The 8706-nt window shown below is 38.7% G+C and overlaps 1 pseudogene; it reads left to right on the top strand.

The window, feature by feature from the left end:
- Positions 1-592: 592 nt before the first annotated feature.
- LOC121025737 (mesoderm-specific transcript homolog protein-like) lies at positions 593-8380 on the top strand (annotated as a pseudogene).
- The last annotated feature ends 326 nt before the right edge of the window (positions 8381-8706 follow it).

Raw genomic sequence — 8706 nt, forward strand, 5'->3', positions numbered from 1 at the left:
CAAATTAAGTAACATACCATTTGTTTCCTTACAATCTGAATGATTGAAGTTTATAATTGTGTGTTACATGATTGGGTGAGTCTCAGTGTTGTGAGACATGTATCTTTTATAGGCCATTCTCTTTGACTTAAAATAGCCATGTTTTCACAATATGTACTTATATACTCTACCCTCTGTGCGTGTCTGTGACTCCAAATTTCCCCTTTTTATAAGGACAGCAGCCCTATTGGATGAAGCCTACCCTAATTATTTCATTTAAACATGATTACCCCAGTAAAGTCTCTATTACCAAATAAGGTCACATTTGAAGGGGGTCAGGAATACAACATATCAATTTTAGGGCACAAAATTCAATCTATAAAAGCCCACTAGAATTCCAAAATTCACGTCCTAATGTGCGCAATACATTCTTCCTATGTGAATGTCACCAAAAGTCTTCACCGATTTCAGCATCAACACTAAGGAGAAATCTAATCTAAATATCCTGTATCAAATATGGATGCATTTCCAGCTATGATTAATACTCAGGCTATATTCTTGTCCAAGTGAGAATGTGTGAACACAGTGAACAAGTTGTCATCTCCCAAATACAATGGCCAGACAGGCACAAGATAGACATCACTATTCCAAAATCGAGAAATTGGAAAGGAAGACAGGGTTTCATGTGTCAAGAGCAAGCTTGGATCCTAGTAAGAAAAAAATTTTTTTGTTTTAAGTTTTTATTTAAATTCCAGTTATAGTTTATGGTATGTTAGTTTCAGGAGTAGAATTCAGTGATTCATCACTTACATATAACATCCAGTGCTCATTACAGCAAGTGTGCTCCTTAATACCCATCACCCATTTAACCCATCCCCCTACCCACCTTCTTCCAACAGCTCTCAGTTTGTTCTCTATAATCAAGAGTCTGTTTATGGTTTGCTGCTCTTTTTTTTCCCTTCATTCATCTGTTTCATTTCTTAAATTCTACGTATGAGTGAAAATTAAATTACATCATAATGACTCAAAAGTATCCTCTTTGGCTCTAGGCTCTGACCTCTGATGTGAAGTGGCAGCTTCACATTCTTGGCCATTGTAATTAATGGCTTCCCACCCTTTCAGAGCTGCTGCAGTACATTCTTCTGAACACCTTAGGTGGTCCTAACATTTGGAACCCAGGAGATGACATCAGTCTCAGGATGGAGGAGATGACTGTAACCCCTGGCATTGTGACTCTAGGTCTGGAGTGGCAGTGGCAACCCTGCCAGCTCTGAACCTTCTTTGGGTTCATTTGCTCCCTTTCTGAAGGATAATGCATGTTCTCAGCCAGATGCATCTGTAGGCCTTTTACTTGCCTGTAGAATCCCAGTAGTCCAACAGTCTTCTTTCATTTTGTCCTGTTTCTCCATCAATACCAGCTGTCCACATTTCTGCCAATATTAAAATTTCAGAATAAAGCACTTGTTTGCTTCTCTTGCAATTAAAGGTGTTAAAGACATCACACAGGAGGGTACTACACCCCCCTTTTGATAACCTTATCTCAATTCCTGGCTACTGATACAATGTTTGAGTTTACCCACATTTCACATGCCTAACCTCCTAATTGATGGTTTTCTAGCCACACCTTTGTGTCCCCCCCTTTTTCTTAAAGGAGGCTATCTGGATAGGGTGAGATGATTGCAAATCATCACATGCTAGTTTCTTTTTGTTTTGTGGTACATTATTTAATTTCTGTCTCTCCTCTGGCATTTACTATGAACATCAAGGGGAAACCAAGCCATGCCTTCAACACTGTGCTTAGAAATCTCCTCAGTTTACTGTCCCAGTTTATCATGTAAAAGTCATATTCTTCATAAAATACTAGAACATAGTCCAACTAAATGCTATGCTACTTTTTAACAATGATGGCCATTTTGCAAGTTTCTAATAACATGTTCCTAATTCCCATATGCTATCCTACTAGAAGCACCCTTGATACTCATATTTCTAGAAATATGTTTTTTCATGATTCTATATGTATTCTCTGAGATGATAGAGTCTTTCTCCACAGCTCTACTCTTTTCTTTATTAGCCCTTACCTGAAGTACATTGAATGTCCATATTTCACCCACCAGTCCCTTAAGAAATCTTGGCTTGTTCTTTCATACTCCTCAAAACTGCCATCTTTACTCATTACCCAACCACAAAGCCACTCCTACATTATTAATTCTTTGTTACAATTTCACTCTACTTTCAGAACCCAAATCTATGTTAGTGTGATAGATCTATCATTATAAATTACCATACACTGAGGAGCTTAAAGAACAGAAATGTGTTGTCTTACAGTTCTGGAGGTTAGAAGTCCAAATCAATAGTTGTGGGCCACGTTGATTATTTCTGAGATGTGTGAGGGAAGACTGTATTCCTTGTCTCTCTCCTAAAACTCTTACATGGTTGACTCCCATTGTCTTTTCACATTTTCTTCTGTATATGCATATCTCTGTATCTGCCTTTTCCCTTTTTATATAGAAAGCAGTCATTTTGGATTAGGGCCCATGTTAATATATTTTAACTTGATTGACTCATTATGGACCCTATCTCCAAATATGATCCTATTGGAGGTACTGTGAGTTAGGACTACATGTTTTGAAGCTGGGGGGACATTATTTAATTCAACCCACCTGCGATATGAAATCAGAACTGTACATGGGAAATTGTGCTGCCTATTCCATGATACTGATTATATAATATCCCATTAGAGAACTAATATGAACTCATTAACCCTTCTCTTACAGCTCTTTGAATGCTGCTTAATTTTGTTATATTTTAATTTGTGTATCTTATCACTGTTAAAGACAAGATATTTGATTTCAATCCTTAGAAACTAATTACGATTTCCTTTAGCAACCAATATTTGATCATTTTAAGAATGACATTTTTACTTTTAAAATAATAAGTAAATGCCCCTATGAAGGATGATATTTTCAACCAAACAAAGAGACAAATCTGGAAAATCTAGAAAAATTGAAAACTTTTTTTTTCATATGTAATTTCAGAAATCAGATAGGAACACAAGTAAAGCAATGTTGTATATACACCATGTAGACTATTATAAAGGCTGGGATTGCATGCGTGAATGACAGGTATGAAATCCAAGGTATAGTGAGGAAAAATGGGTGTTGATGTCAAAGACAAGAAGAGGAAGTGAGTACATCTGATTCTTCACTTCAGAAGGTTATTGAATATAAAGGACATTTGGTAAGCATTCATTCTCTAATAGTGTGGTTACCATAAAGACTAATTGAGAGAAAAGGATTTATGGCTTAAATAACAAATTATAAGCAAAAACCCTGGGGAAGTAGTATTAATAAGTCAAACACCCCATTCAAACTTACTCAACATTACCTTTGTTGTAGAATTCATTGAAAAACTGAAGTGAGAATCCAAACTCAATACAGAAATTGCTAAATCTAAAAGCTCATCCTATCACAGGCTCCCAAGTAACTGGAGTTTCTACTCTAAGTCATTCAGATTTATTCTGTAATCTTTCCTGTAGATAACACAAACTTTCATGACTTACACATTGGTATCATGAGGATGATGGAGGTATCCAGTCAAAGCATCTCAGGCCACACTCAGCTCTGAGCTAGCCAATCAGGGATTTACAGCCACTGACTCACAACCATGGGCCCAATGTGAGTCAATGGGTACTCAGCCTCTGAGATTGAGGGGAGATCTGGTATTATACTTTACCTGCCATTTGCTTCTTTGTTTGATTAGTTGTATACTTTTACTCATGATAAGGATATGAATCCAGAACTGTGAGTGGACATATATTATGCTAATTCCATCAAATTAGAGCAGAGTTGTACAAATTAATAGTATTAAAATGATTTTCCTTGATACTGACCATGTATTTTAATTTAGGCTATTTGAATGCTCAGGGTATTTGTTTTGTTCTGTTCTGTTTTTTACCTCTAACTACATTGGCCTGATAACATAAGACCCATAACAATAAATAGTTAGATTTTCATGATGTGGTGCTTGAAAGACTACAATCTGTATGAAAACTTTACTTTTTTCTATTGGGAAAAGAAGATGCCAAGGAAAATTCTATTCCCAGCCCTTAGCTTAGTGAAGGGGAAAAAAGGTCTCTGAGAATTTGCAATAGCGTGACTATTTTGTATGGTCCTGGTGTTCAAATTAACACTGTCAGCATGATCCAAATAATTCCTGGTGGCAACCCAGTCAAATGGCAAATGTACAACTAATCCTTTCTGGAGGGGTTTGGTCTTAATTAAGGCTTTTGCAAGATTCCTGCAGATAAACTCCTTCATTACAAGCACATAATCTAAAAATAAGCCTCCATCGGGAAAAAATGAACAAGAAACCAGAATGGATACCACCACAGAATTATTACCAAATTCCAACATAAAAAATAAATGTGTCACACATACATACACACATGTACCACACACAAACACATATATGCACATATATATGACAGAACATATAACATAAGGAAGAAACAGCTCATTGTCAAAAAATGCTAAATGAGTGTTTTGGACTTAATCATTATAACCACTAGAACAAAACATTAAAGAAATTTTACACAACAAAGGATACATACCTAGGTAGAGAATTGGTGAACTAGAAGATAGGTTAAAGAAATAATACAGAACACCTTATAGAAAGATAAAAAGAGAAATGTGAACCCATTGTAGTAAAGCTATGATGTAAACATAGAGAACATAATAGCAGACAAAAGGGCATAATGCCTAAAAACAGAAAACCAAATAGTGTGATAGCATACCTCTTTTCATCAAGAAATGGAAGCCAGGGGCACCTGGGTAGCTCAATTGGTTGAGTGTCTGACTCTTGATTTTGGCTATAGGTCATGATCCCAGGGTTGTGGGGTCAAGTCCTGTGTTGGGCTCCACGCTGAACATGGAGCCTGCTTTAGATTCTCTCTCTCTCTCTCTCTCTCTCTCTCTCTCTCTCTCTCTCTCTCTTTCTGTCTCTCTCTCTCTCACTCTCTCTCTCTCTCCCAAAAATAAAAAATAAAAACATTTAAAATTAATAAAATGGAAGCCAAAAGCAAGTGCTGAGAGAAAAACCTACAGTTGCCTACCTGGCCAGAGTATCATTTGATAATGAGGCTGTGATAGACATGAATATGGGCCACCCTGAACCACCTCCAAAGATAGACTTTCTGCTTCAGCTGCTTAGAGTGCAGTTGAAAGTCCCCAGCCATTAGCCTTTTCAGTCATTACCTCCCCTACAGAGAGCTGGCATGCCCAAGCCTAGGGACTTCCTCTGATAGCCACATCTCATGTTGATCAAGGAACGTTGATTAATATATGTCTGGTACCTTCCCCATCTATTAATCCTGATTAATTGTCCTGCACACTGAATACTGTTTCAATTTTGGCTCCCTTAAGATCTTAACTCCAAAATACAGACACATGAGAAAAGTCCCATTTGTATATTTAAAGGAACTTCTCAAGAATGCTATTTGGGAAAATGGAAGATGATCTGAGATACAAATAGAAATGGTAATAGAATTAGCCAATAAGGGTAAATGACAAACAGTGCTTATATAAAACAGTGGTAGTAATGATTACAGCTACTTTGATAATTGGAGTACACAACATAACTACTAACAAGAGTACATCACTTGGATAATGGGAGTGTGCAATGAAAGCAGCCCATATCCCACTCTTCACTGGCTTCTCCAGTGGAGGACTTGGAGCCCCTGTGCCATAGCCACTAGGCCAAAGAGTGGGAAGATGACCTACCATGAGCCAGTAAGAACATTTCTGGAATATCACCTGTGGAGATGGAGGAGGGAATTGATGTGGTTATTTCCCTGGACTCTGTTTGTTTGCTAGCTTCCTGGTAATCAGGATGACTTAATGATAGGAATCTGGAGAAAATGACATATTTCTTGTGTCTTTCATCAAATTAAGGAAGATTTGATTGCTAATATCTCAAGTGTGACTTTTGTATCCTCATTTGTAAATGGGAGTGTTCTGAAATCTGTTTAGTAAGTCTCCTTCACTCCCTTAATCATATTTTAATTTCTAGTAATAAAAATTATGCATTTTCCATTAATAATCGGATTCCTTTTTATTAGCAATAGCATCTTGTTGTAGACTTTAAGTCTAAAGTTCTCTCTTGGCCAGCAAGAGAGTGGGACACAGGATGAAAAGCGAGAGACTGCTAATGTCTGGGAAAAGCAAGAGCCCCAAATAAGGGTCTTTGCCCTGTATTTATTAAGATCAGAAGGCTTACAAATGTGATGGGCGTGCACAAAGAGACAATGAACCGGTTAACATTAACTCATGGGCATGAGGAAAAGGGGTTTTTGAAGATATAGGGTGTTTGTGGTTTGGGTCAATATAAAACAAAATCCTGGTGCAGGCAGATGGGCAGATGGTTGTTAACAGCAGACAGGAGGTGTGTCTGTTTATCTTAGCTAGCCTAGGGGATAAGACAGGGGAACAACCTCAGGGTTAACAAGCACCTTTTCTTTTGCTAATCAACTCCACTCTGGGCAGCTTCACCTGCAGTGCAGTGGTCTATAACCCTATTTACCTGTTTGCCTAACTTGGTCCTTCCGTCCTGTGAAAGCAGCTTTCTGCTATGGTACTAAAGTGGGGGGCACTTTTGCCCTAAATGCCTAATCTTGCTTACCTCATATACCTTTGCATTGGGGGCCTTTGCCTCCCTTTCTATTCTGGGGCCTTTGCCCCTCCCTCTCTATTCTGGGGGCCCTGGCTCCTCCCTACTTTATTCTGGGGGGGTCTTGCCTTGTTTACCGAAACTTGGGTGAGAGCATCCTATGGCTTTGTAATTCTTTATGCCTTGTTAACCCACTGGTGTAAGCCCAGAGAATTTCCAAGTTTATTCCTCACAGCATCTGCTGTTCCTTAAAGTTCTCACAGACAAAACCCCTGGAAATCTTGCCATTTTGACAATAGCTTATTGATTGCCTGCATTTCTTTGATGCTTCTTAACTCTTTTTTTTTTCATTTAATTTCTGTAATTTATTTTTACATGAGTACATGCAAAGTCGTTTTTGGCATGCATCTCATGGATTATTGAAAAGAATATGTGGGAGAGCCTGGTGCTTGGGTGGCTGAGTTGATTAAGCATTCAACTTTGGCTCAGGTCATGATCTCATGGCTGGTGAATTCGAGCCCTGTATCAGTCTCTGTGCTGACAGCTCTGAGCCTGGACCCTGTTTCAGATTCTGTGTCTCCCTCTCTCTCTACCCCTCCCCTGCTCATGCTGTCTCTTTCTGTCTCAAAAATAAAAATAAACATTAAGAATTTTTTTTAATTTAAAATAAAAGAAAACCACCAAACATTGAGTCATGTAGCCTGGGTCTTACCTGAATCAGGACGAGGGAGTGGTAGTTCAGGTGGGGCTACTGGCTTGCAGCCTGTCTGCATATCCCACCTCCATGACAACTTTCTTCTGTTCCTCACTCATGGAAGTCGTCACCTAATTTTTTCACCTAAAAATTTTTTTCACCTAAAAGGGACTGTGCATCTTTTACCAAGACTATATGGATATGGTTGGAAGTCCTGAGATGGTTGTGCTTTCACATGGCTTTCTAATATCTAGGTATTCTTGGTACAAGATATGGGAAGGTCTATCCCTTAGGTTTCATTGAGTGATTACCCTTGATTTCTTGGGCATTGGCTTCAGTGACAAACCGAAACCATATCACTATTTCATTTTTGAACAGGCCAGCACTGTGAAGGCACTTTTGCGGCATCTGGGGCTCCAGAACCACAGGACCAACATTTTGTCTCATGATTATAGAGCTGTCATTGTTCAGGAGCTGCTATATAGTTTTGAGCAGAATTGATCTTGTCAGCTTACCATGAAGAGTCCTGTCTGTCAAATGGAGGTATATTTCCAGAGACTCACCATCCTCTACTTCTCTGAAAGCTTCTCAAAGATGGATGCATCCTGTCACCCGTTCTCACATAATTGAACTTCTTTGTATTCTCCTGAGGTCTTACCCTAGTCTTTGGACCATACACTCGATTCTCTGAGAATGAACTGTGGGACATGTGGGCAGGGATATGCAACAATTATGGGAACTTAGTTATCAACCAGAGGAAGAAGTTTAGAAAACAGTGTGTAGGAGCTCTTGCTTCTGTAACCATTCCCATTCATCTTATCTATGGGCCATTGGATCCTGTGAATCCCTATCGAGAGTTTTTGGACTATACAGATAAATGCTGTTGCAGTCCAGTGTCCATCCTGGATGACCACATTAGGCACTATCCACAGCTTGAGGATCACATGGGCTTCTTGAATGCATATTTGGTCTTCATCAGCTCCTTCTGAGCTGGTAAGAGTAGCTTCCTTGTATTACCTCTCCTACTCCCTTATCTGTCATATATTCCACCTAGGAAGAAGTGCCCAAGGAGGTCTTGGCCACCAAACACTATTCTCTCACAAAACTCCACCTAACTTACACTGGTGATCAGCATTTAGTAAAAGCCCTGCAGAAACTCCAACTGAGAGTGACCTAATAGTGCACCTCCCATTCTTCTAACATCTGAATGAGTGTATCCATTTGCCTTTGTTTTGGTGCTATTAGGAGATTCTGATGAGCACTAACACTCACTGATACAGAAAGACAGACATTCTTAAAAATCTTTTCAACACTTTTTAACACACTTTCTGAAATATTTAGAAATGCTAATTTCTGGCCCATCCTTGATT

Source organism: Herpailurus yagouaroundi, unplaced genomic scaffold (assembly GCF_014898765.1).
Source record: "Herpailurus yagouaroundi ecotype Mexico unplaced genomic scaffold, PumYag 67700, whole genome shotgun sequence".
Classification (NCBI taxonomy): domain Eukaryota; kingdom Metazoa; phylum Chordata; class Mammalia; order Carnivora; family Felidae; genus Herpailurus; species Herpailurus yagouaroundi.